The sequence below is a fragment of the Zootermopsis nevadensis genome, unplaced genomic scaffold (assembly GCF_977971745.1).
Source record: "Zootermopsis nevadensis isolate Lab colony 2312 unplaced genomic scaffold, Znev_1.0 Znev_ptg000022l, whole genome shotgun sequence".
NCBI lineage: Eukaryota > Metazoa > Arthropoda > Insecta > Blattodea > Termopsidae > Zootermopsis > Zootermopsis nevadensis.
In genome coordinates, this window is record NW_028259154.1 from 9631400 (window position 1) to 9643457 (window position 12058).

Here is a 12058-nt window from a genome sequence, read left to right on the forward strand (position 1 = left end):
AATCTACTGCCTGTTTAACAGTTGGTAACTTGGCATTATATTTATGGATTGTGTATGATTTTGTGATTAAGGAGGGATTATTTCCTTAAACAGAATTAACCAGTCCGTCTTTTTAATGGAGCAGTGTTGTGTTTTCTTTGAGGTACATACTTTGTTCTTAGATATTATTTAGACATAATACTACTACAGAGGGTTAATCTGTTGTATTGAATGTAACACTGCAGTCAGATTACATAATATTTTCACTGATGTTTTTTAAAATGTCATTTGGTATGCCATACATTATATATGTATTTTGGAATGTCTTTCCTTTGCATTGAACGTGCTTACATCTGTGATATAATATAGCATGCTTTATTCTTCTGTCTTTTAAAGCATGTCTATTACTGGGACGTTATTCCGGTGAGTAAAACCTTATGTCTTGCATGCAATGTTTTTGACTGCAGGAATTACAAACTAATTAGGGGAGATGGGTACAGTGACAGAATGGGATATATGATTTATATTCAGTGTTTCAAGAAATAAAGTACACAGGCATTTATCCCATTTTTGTTTATCAAGATTGAAAATGTGTAGTGTTTGGAGTACACTAACATTCCAACACCATGTCATGTAGTTTGTTGTTGCATTCCTATCATTATATAGTATATGGCAAGATGCAGTGTTTCTGTTCATATCCCACTAATTTTGCATGTTAATGACCATTTTCTGTTCTCCAGACTTTGGTTTGTTAAGTGTGTCATAAAGGACAAGCGTAAATGCATTCAATTTTATAGGTTGAATGTTGAGCAACCTAATAATCTGAAATTTTTGGAATGTATTAACAGAATTCATGCATGTATGCATGTTGTGTTAAGTGAAATAATAATTCTGTTTATAAATAATTAATATTTAAAACATTACAGTTTATAGTATCAAATAAATACTGAGTCCCGCATAAGTCATAACCATGTACTATCATGTGAAGGCTATGTTCTGGATTGTGAGTAACTCATTTCTTGGTAGTTTAGTAACTGCTGCTATGACATGCTATCATGGTGGGTTTCACGTTAAGTGGGACATTGTGATTTGGTATCTGAAGAGAATTCTTCTCCTTTTCGAGATGTTTTTAATTTGTAGGGGTTGTTGAAGAGTCGATAAAGAGAGTCAAGTTAGATTATCACTATGTATGTCCAGCACTACACCCTGAAAAATGTATCTTGTAGGCAAGAAATTCTCAACCCACAGACTGCATTCAGCCCTCTAATGTGTTTTGTGTGGCCTCTGTGCATTTTACATAAATCACCTCCTGTGCCAACCTCTGTGGTGAAAATATTTCTGCAGTATTAGAAAATATTTTGTTGATGTCGTCATAATTTGGCAATACCTATTGCTATAGGCTCCAGCTTAATGAATAATATAAAATAAAGAACTAGGATGCATTTTACTAATGAACACTTGGAAGGAAATGTGAATCACAACAACTGAAATTACACCTGATAATGAAAAATTATTTAAGCAAAAGCTGTATCTGGTATGTACGTAATGTTCTGATTTTGTTGAGGAAAATGATTGATTCATATAGGAACCTGATTATAATAGAATTTTAGTAACATTTTGAATAAGTTGTCATGAAGTTTCAACAGATCATTCTCATACAGGTTGGTGATACATGATTTGAAGCTTTCGCGGTTACGTAACTCAGGGTTCACCCTGATGATGGGGACAGAGATGGTCCCTGAAACGTTGGTTTTGTCTTTTAACCATTTTACGTCGCTGATTGCCGAAGAAGATTTTATTGAAACCATTCTAATTTATAACCTTGTGGCCTGAAAGTTGTTTAGTGAGGGTGAATATGTCCCTCGGTCTGGTGAAGGTTGGGAAGCCCTGGTGTAAGCCTGTGTCATCTGTAATAGTGAAAATTCTGTTCCATATGTGCAGAAGCCTCTGTGATATTTTGGTTGGCATGGGGACACTCATTTCTTAGTATGTGGCTTGTCTTTGTGCTGCCATTGTCTGCTTCCAACACAAATTTTTTTAAACAACTTGTTTTGGTTCTTTGCAATTATTCATTTATATGAAGTCAACTTTGGAGGAAATTCAGAATGGCATAAATGAAGGGAAAAATAAAGTTTTTACATCGCTAGAGCAGGTATGTGACATCTGCATAAGGAGTTGTATATATTTTAGGTGATTAATATAAGAAATACGTTGAGGGATAGCTTTTCATACAACTCACAAAGCATTTTCTTAGCAGCCCTTATTTCTCTGATATGGGTAATTGAGGTTAGCTTTGGCTGTAACAGAATCTGTAAGTCAGCCTTCAGAGTTTCTTTTTTCATCAGTTACAAAACAATATATTTCTGGCCTTTCTTATATCAAAATAGACATGTTAATATAATATCTCCCAAAGGTTAAAGTGATTATAATTATTTGACCTGTTGTTTGTCCACAGATTGCGAGGAAATTATTGCTATTCCCTCAGACTGAAGTGTATGACTGAGAAAGCACTGGTGCTTGTGAGAGAATTTTTTAAACTAAGAAGGGACAGTAAGTGAACCAAAGTCGTCTCCCAGTCAAATATGATGCCTGGGATGTATGTGATGGAATCTTGTAATTCCTGGATGTGAGTGTGGATAGAATTTCAGCACTGAATCATCAATGTGGATTTAATTGTGTTTAAATGCAGAGGGAAAATGCAACATCAGGGAAATGTACTATTTCAGTCAAACAGGAAAAAGAAGAATATTTGTAATAACAACTTTCATCTGCATTATATATATGACATTGCTTTTATGTTGCCTTTCTGTCCTCGGTGCCTAAGTCCATAAATAAAGTTACATGTTTAACTTGAGGTACCATTTACTGTGCTTGGAATTAAATTTAAAAGAAGCATGCTATCATTAGTGTGTGAATCAGACCAACTTTTAATTATGGCGATAAAATCAGTGATCTGGAAATGTGTTAGCAAATAAACCAAGAGGCCAACAAAGTGGGAGAGAATAAGAATGTCTGTGAAGACAATTCCATTCAAAATATTTTGTTCCCCATTTAAGTATGCATGTCTTATTATGGGCTCCTTTGATGTTGTATTATCACAAATATATATATATATATATATATATATATATATATGTTCTTTCTTTCTCTGAATCATTTCTTACAAGGACAATACTTTTTGTTTACATCTTACAAAATGTCAGAGATAGAACTGCTTTTACATATAAGACAAAATCAATTATTAGGTGCTAATTGGCTTTTATTAATCACTGTATATTAGATGCAGTTTCTAATGGTTGAAATATTTTATAGAGAACATGGATGTATGGACTCCATTTTAAATCCAGGTCTTCTATTTGTTTGCGTCTTGGTAAAGTATTGCAAATGAATAATTTAATATGAATTTTACTTGTGTTCCATCTAAATGTAAATTGAATCTATAGTATTTCATTCAGTATGATTATCAAAGTGTGGCTTCAAAGTACTAAATGAATATATCCCCCCTTGGTATCTGTGTTGTTTCTATTCCAACCAAATAATTTACATTTTTGTTTTGTAATCATATTTACCAGTTGCAATTGAAGCAAATGCCTGTGTTAAGTTATTTATGCGTACACAGCAATTTGCAAGAGATATAAATAAGCATGCCGTCACAATTGTTGGTCTGACATTGATTTTCTGATTCTTGTTTAAAAGTAAATTGCTTATATGGCTGTTTAATCATATTGTTCCTAGCTTAAAATGCTTGTAAAACAGTTGTTCATGGCCCATACAATATCTTCTGTGCAGTTGACTAATCATGTTCTGGTTACAAGATTTTGCCCCAAAATCAGCTGGTCTGACTTTCTGAAGGGAATAATTGATTCCCTGGTTGCATATTCGTAATTTATACTTCAGAATATGAGTATTTTAGCATTTTGTAAAAGCTAATGTCCTTCATTTAAATACAATTTTCTGTTTTGTGTATAATTAATTGGTTGTCAGATGCAACGATAATGTGGTTCTCATTGTGTGGAGGTTTACAACATATTTTATTCTTATCCTCATCCATTGTGATGTACAGAAAAGTCTTATATCAGTGCATGTGTGTTGGTTCATTGTATTTCCTCTACACTCCAGATATATTGTGTATGAAATTCTAACCTTTTCTGACTATTATTCATGAAGTAAGTACAGATATTACTGTAAGTATTGTTTAACATTATCTTCAGATGTGCTATACCATGTTAAACCTTTGAAGCTGTAGTTTGTTTAAGTAATATTTAAAAATTCATTTCTTACTACAGAGCAAAAATAACACTTTCTGTTTACAAAGATGAATGGTGATTACTGTTTAGGGAAATAATCACTTTTTATGCTGAAAATCATATGTATCATTTAAATACAGTCTGTGGGAAAAATACAGAGTTATAGATTGTTAAAGCAGAAGGTACATATAGTTACCAGCGAGTTTTAAAAGGTTATGTATTCACTGGGAACAATATGGTTTCATTGACAAGTTCTTTAATCCTTGAGATAAATATTTTCATCCTATAATTTTGATATACTGCAATGTTTTGTTTACAAGAAATTGGGACAATTAAAAATTCCAACTGTAAAGGAAAGAAAACAAAAAAAGGATTTAACAGACAGCAAAATTCTATCCAGACAAATTTAACTTTTCATAGGAAAAGTTTGTGGCACAGAGATGTGGTAACATTCCAAATTATGAATGTCTGAAATTAATTCACCCATCACTGCCTCTTGTGTTGCAGCTAATATCATTTTCAGAATAGGGAAAGATGCTTGGTGACAAACAAATCTCCAGAACTATCTTACAGGCATATGGTATGAAGGGAAGTTAAATTCATGTATTGTGTTATGTTTAAGACTCTGTAAATTTTAATTATAATGGAAAGAAACATTTTATGAAAAGTACAAGTTTAATATAAGCCTTAAGTTGGTAATTACTTGTAACTTTGGAGCTAGTAAGATAGTTTCTGGAGTGATATACAGTGACATGGTGAACTTTTTTGAACAGTTGTTTGCAGAACAAAGTAAAGAGCAGTTACATTGCGTTCTTAATTAAGGATAACATGAAACATACTAGCATCTGGATGAGACATTATTTTAAGTAATGAATTTGTGAAAAACTTAATGTTTAAGAAGAAACTTTTCCATGTCTAATTTGTATTAACAGACTGAACAACAAAGAATTTTGCAATTGAAATTTTGTAGTCAACAAACATCTGGTAAATGCACTTCTTTGGTTATATGTGCAACTAAGAGTTTCATATAATGATATGTGTTGCATGTAGAACAACAACATCCAAATCCCTGGGTTAGGATACTGGGATCTAAATGAAGTATTCGACAGAATAAAAATAACATATGGCTACCACTTGGATAAAATGGAATGAATTCTGAATATAAAGAAATTTAATTTTTGTTCTATAATGCAGACTTATTTTCTTGTTAATATTCCTGAATCTCAGATGCACTATGAAGTTCCTGCCGATTTTGTCTGATGTAAATATTAAAATAATCAGCAGCTACTGGGGACATTTCTGGTGCAACATTCAGTTGGATGAAGTTCACCATCTGTCAATTCCCATGACCAAATGATACGCATTCTGGGTATCCTGTTGTCTCAACCAGACTGTCCTATTTCGATCTAGACTGTGTGGTTTTCTAAGTTCAGACATGGAATTCATAGAGTAATGTTACATCTATTGGTGAAACTTTTAGTTTGTGGTAATGCTGCTGGCTCATATTCACATGGCAATCAATTCAAAAGGTGACAAGAAATATAAGAGGAAAGTTTGTGGGTTGAAGTACAACTCATTCACGTTTTGGTCAGAGTCCAGCTGTCTGAAATTTTTTATGGGTTTATGTGTTTAAGCAAATTCCTGGATAGTACACCAACCCATTGCATTTTCATTCCTTCCAGCCTATCATATGCAATAATCCTAACAAAAGCCATTCAGTACTGTGTAAACCAATAAGTTCATTGAAATGATTGAATACTAATCTATTCGAAGAGCACATTGGCAATTTTCCACTAATGAAGTAGAAAGTTACATAATCTTAATCTGAAATAACAGATCGAATCAGAAGCCATCTGCCACTCAATTTTGGTACATGGATCAGTGTTGTTGTTACTAGTACTGTCATAATTTATTTTACTCTAGAAGATAAGAAGTTAGTATTTTGATGTAAAACAACACTGAGCAGTGAAATGCATACATTTCAAGATATGAAATTCAACAAGCTGCTGGCTGTTAATGATTTAGTAAGTCATGTTTTATATTTTAGTTTAAATACAGATGTGGGTGCACCTAGGAAATGTGCCTTGTTGGTTCTAATGGCGTTAGACTTCTTTAAGTTGGTATTGACAGTTATTCTCTGAAATTTCTTGTTGCTAATCAGAGTTTTAATTTTTTATCGATCTGAACCTATCTTTTATTAAAGATTGTTTAAAAAGTGTGCTGAAACCAAGATGAGTGGAATCCTTAAGTGAATAGTGCCGGGTAATTATATTTCTTGTCTAATTTGGGAGAAAATTCTGTGTCTGATCAATGAACTTGATCTGTCATGTGTTGCTGGCAGGCAATTTTCATCTCAAATACCATGAACTACAGTATAACTATTGACTTGGCACTTGCAACATTTTAATCTTCAAAATAACTTACCAGTAGCTACTGAAGAAAAGTTTTATTTTCGAATTTCATAGACTTACCTTGGACTGCCATATAATGAACCCAGGCTCCTCTTACCATTTCTTCTGCTGGGGTTAGAAGTATTCAGTATCACTTTGTTTGTCTGTATGGCCAGGTTATGTTCACTTGATTGTGTCTGTTTGGATATCAGATACGCACTGGATAGCCACAGTTTGATCTGTGGCAGGGGAATTTGGAATGTTACTGTCATTATCTGCAGATCAAGTCTTTTAACTAAATGGAAACCAGTACAGGTAAAGGAATTTTATAGTGCAACTTGTCATAACCTCCATGTAATGATGAGGTTATGAATACATAGAATATTTATTATCTCCAGGTTCTCACTGCAGGGTGCATTCTGAAAAGGCAAATTTACATTTTATCTTTTATGGTGTTTGCTTTTGTTTCATGCTGTATAATACTCATTATTTTATCATTTTATATCATATTTAGGTGACCTAAATCATCTACACACGTCAGTGTTGCCAACTCTTACAGTGATAAGGGTTTCTTGCATTTTTATTGCACAATTTTTTTAAGTATTCTGTAATTGTAATATGAAATGAAAACATGGAGAAAGAAACAGAATTGAGTTGTGTATAATTTCTGTACAGGAAAGTAAGAAAACCAAAGTATTTGATTTAACTCAGTAGAGGTTGTGTACCTATACAGTGGCTGATTTTGCAGCTATTAAGGAAGTAACTGTTGATAGTTGTTGAGAAGCTTGTGTAAAATATTACCATAGTTTGTTATAAATACATCTACTTAGAGTAACTGTAGTGCTAGCAATAGCACTACACTATATATAATATTATTATTAATAATATGAAAACAAAATTTGTATAAAGTTGAACTCTATTTAAATTTGAATGTGTAGCAGTCGTGTTTTTAATTATGTGATTTTATTTTGATAAGTTTTCTCTGTTGCTTTTGTAACAACTCAGCCTGGAAACACTTTTAATCACAGTGCTTATCTACTAAATGTCAGCATTATGTGGTGAAGTATCTGGTTATTTCTGTTCTTGGGATGGAAGCTGGCTTCAGTTGAAAAGATTGCCCACATTTAGTCTTAGAGAACAGGCCAAGTTCACAGTTCCTTTGACTCATTTGCCTAAATGAAAAATATATTATTTTTTTTCCAGTTTCTATCTTCTAAGCGCTAATACATATTCTTGTTGAGTGATACAGTAAAACCTCTCTAAGTTGGACACTTGGGGTTCCACGAAAATGTGCCCAACTTACAGAGGTGTCCAAGATAGAGGGAAAGAGAAAAATCAGATTGTGGTTTAATGACAATATAATTTATTTACTTACATACACTAACTGCTGTAATCTTACTTGAATTAAGAATTAATGACAATAGTATTAATAATAATCTTTTGAAGCCCACTCCCTTGCATTGCACATTACACCCGAGCCTCAGCAACATTTTCTAAAGTTTATTTCACCAATTTTCGCTTCCCCCATCGCAAAAAGTAAATTTCCATTCACTGTTAACAGTCTGAACTCAACTGCAAGCACAGAACTGATGGAGTTAAAACTGTGTCTTCAGCAATACTGTAGTACATTTAAGGTTTCAGGAAAAGAATAGTTAAATACTTGCAATGCATTCCAATGATGGGTTCAATGTCCATAAGATAATCCTCAAGAGATGATGCATTCATCAGTCAGAAATTCAAAATAACAAAATATGTAACTGAAAAAGTTTCCCTGAAAAGCGTCGAAGTTAAGTGAATGAACCTGTCCAACTTACAACTAAAGGGGTGTTAAAGTTCCAGGATAAAGGGGTGTCCAAGATAGAGAGTATTGTGGACATGTAAAATTATAGGATATTCACCAGTTCCGATTAAAAGTGTCCGATATAAAGGGGTGTCCAACTTGAGGGGTTTTACTGTACTTCTAAATGTACACTGTGAAATACAATGCATATAAGCTGGCTGTAAAATTTATTTAATTATAATGTAAGATGGAAAAATTGTCAAAACTATGTCACTGTAATTATCACTTAGTGTCTGTCTGTCCTCCCCGGTTTGAATTATTTTGCTTCATGAGCTTTGTGACAGACGAAGAGGAATACCAAGTTGGTACCAATGCAATTGCTAGTCTGGCGACAACAGTTTGTTTTTTAAATTTTCTGTTGTAATACAAAACCAACTTATAGTCTGTAGAATGGAAATTTTTGTGTAAATAATGCTTCTGTGTCTTCATATTGTGTTCATTTTTATTTAAACTTTAAATCTTTAAAATATATGTATTCATACATGCTTTCCAACAGCAGTAATAATTATGAAACTACCAAAAGTTATTGAAGGAATTGGATTTATTTTTAAGCTTTCTTAGAATAATAACATACTAACTGATCCAGAGGTGTCAGAAGGATTGAATTGCTATGAGGAAATGTGAGATGTTGAAGGTACCAATCCTAAGTACAGAAATAACAGGTGTGCCAAGCTGTTATCGTCTTGTCCATTATGTCGCTTCTGACATCTCTGAACTGATCTTTTTTACTTGAAAATACAATGCACATAATGTTAAAGCTAAACATGCGCTTACATTCATCTGACAGTTTCAAAAGCTCTTAATGTGTGAACCAGTGAGCCATCCAGGTAATGTCCTCATATCAGTTATATCAGGCAGGCTGTTTTGTTTTGGTAATACTCAAAAACAACGTTGTTATTGCACTTTATGGTTGAATTGTGACTCCAAAATTATGCGTCCCATCTTGACAATCCTACTGTTGATGTTTGTTATATAAGTAATGAATTTTTAACAGTTTACTGTGTTTTAAATCAATTCCCTTCTTTAGTTTCTGGTGATTATTGGTGGAAAACTATGCACTACAAACTATGTGAGGTCTTTGTGAAGGTTATGGCGGGTCTGAACAAAAGTTAATCAACATAATATTAATTTCTAACTTCCATAGTTTTATTTGGCTAATTTGTAGTGGAAATTTTCATTGCTATTGTTCACTTATGTGTTTCCCCTTGTGTATGGGTTTTAAGTAACTCCTTGCAAGCTGTTTACAAAATGATCCAGTTAGGTTATGAATTATAGAAACACATTGAAGTACCTTAATTGGTGGTATTGGCATTCATCAAGAGATGTAAGAATCAATTTTCGTAGTGCTTTATATCAGTCAGAAAGAGATGTAGTAGTTGTTATACCTGTTTATGTTTGGTCACCACATTGCCTGAAACTCACAAATAGGAAGAACATTTTACATGCTATAAGTTACTGATTTAAGTAGTTCTTTTTTGAGGCGAGGGGGTAGACATACTGTAACGAACTATAAATGTGTATATATTTTCTTGTCAATTTATGAATAATAAAATTTAGAAAAGTGGGATAGTTCGTATCTGTATGTGTATTAGTGTTTATGTAAAATATACTTAAATTAATGGTGATTTTTATTTATACTGTCATTTTGTTAAAAGTAGTTAGTTTTAAGGTAGTTACCATATACAGTGAAACCTCTATCCATCGTTCCCGGAACTATCGTTTTCCCGGATGCATCGTCCGTTTTGTTCGGTCCCGAATACATCCCATATAAAATAATGTTACATTTTCCCGCTTCTATCGTTCCTCGAACTATCGTTTTATCGCATCGATCGTTCAAAAATCTTAGTCCCGGCCCACAATTTTCCCGCAATGATCGTTTCTGAGAATTTAAAATGCTGGGTTTAGAGATAAATTAATACCGAAAGACGCATAATGTTTTTGGAATACACAGTAGCGGTAACCTGTTATGTCGCCCAACCAGCACATTCTTTTGGAATGAGGGTCAGCGGTGCAGGGGTGATAGTTGGAGTGAATGGCGGTGCTCATTGTCAGAAATTTTACGATTTTAATTAGGGTGCACACATATTTCGTTCCAGCGATGCCAGATGGCATGTGCAGTGTGAATTTCTTCACAAATGCTTTTATTACAAGTACAAAGGAAAGGCTGGCGGCACTTTTCATTCTTCTGGTTCATCTCGTTTCCAGCGGTTCAGGGTCTTCTACAGCTACGTTTCGTTGAGTTCGGCAGTAATAGTATTTCCATTCTTCCTGTTATTGTCCGCAAAGGGGTTTGGAGCGGTGAGGAAGAGGAAGACGACGAATGCGAGCCCGAAGCTTTGCCGAGTTTTGCCGAAGCGCACGCTGCATTGGCGAAAGTGAAGTCGTTCTTTTATGCGCTTAATATTAGTGAACGTGACGAAGAAAACATTTTGAACGTGGAAAGTGCTCTGTTTGGTCTAAAACGTAAAGTTTCAACAAACCAGTTGTCCATTAAAGACTTTTTTGGTAAAAAGAAGTAACTTTGAAAGAGAAACATTGTTTTTTTTTAAATGTTTAATGCTTTCCCGCATCTATCGTTTTCCCGCATTCATCGTTTTTATTTCCCACCCCCGCCGAAAACGATGCATCGAGGTTTCACTGTATATATATTTGAGACATTATAATGCTGGGCTCCTTCACTTGTCTTAAAATATGTCCCGGAGTAAATTATAAATGTATTTGGTTTCATTGACTTAAGATGTAAATTAAATATAAAATTGTTACCTAAATGGATAGAAAATTCTAAAAGAGTTAGGTGTTGTTCTTATTGGAGCCCTTGTAGCTTACAATTCAGAGAAGCCATATTGTTTTAGGCTGGGATGTTAACACACATTGAAAACTCGCATTTACTTGAAGGGAAGCAGGACATCTATGCAGATTAATTTTTCTTTCTAGTGTAATGAACTTATGAGTATGATGTAGCATACAAAATGTAGCTTACAATTATGTTCTTGTACCATTCTTTATTGACATCAGTCTAAATTGTTATTTTTAATAACCTCATTAAACTTAACTTTATAAAATGTGTACATATACTATTTAAGTTTGCAGTTTAAATTTTATGTATGAAGCCCAGATAGGTTCATTGGTATTGCTTTGCACTGAGGATGCAAAATTAATAGAAAATGATTAATGGCTGAAAAAATTATTCTTCATATGATCATAACAGTATTGGTTTCTGGTAATCTTGGCTAAAATTAAGTTAGGTTATGTTAGATTAGAATAATGAAAATAGCATTTAATTTTTTGACAAAGTAAAAGTTATTCTTAACTATAACTGAAAGCCTCACTGTTATTCCTTATATTTCTGAGTCTGTTAGAAACGTGAGTGGAAACCAATTGGTTGATGCTGTTTAGTCTTTCTTCCAGACCTAATTGCAGGCATTACGACAGCAGGAGTTAGGAATTCTGATCCAAAATAAAATACACTTCGATGTGGTAACTTCTAATAATCTTGACTAGAATTGTGATTGCCATCTTGACAAGGTTCTAACAGTAAATTATATGAAAGAAAGTGGAGAGAGTAAAAAATTATAGGTATACTTCAGGTTGGCTGTTGCTTA

General features: G+C 33.5%; 1 protein-coding gene across 1 annotated transcript in view; it reads left to right on the top strand.

The window, feature by feature from the left end:
* Nucleotides 1-10081, top strand: part of LOC110832692 (opioid-binding protein/cell adhesion molecule) — a 33980-nt gene extending 23899 nt beyond the window's left edge. Inside the window, exon 12 of the mRNA XM_087354123.1 lies at nt 2435-10081. The gene's annotated coding sequence lies outside the window, so the exon portion shown is untranslated. The remainder of the gene's footprint in view (nt 1-2434) is intronic.
* Nucleotides 10082-12058: the final 1977 nt, after the last annotated feature.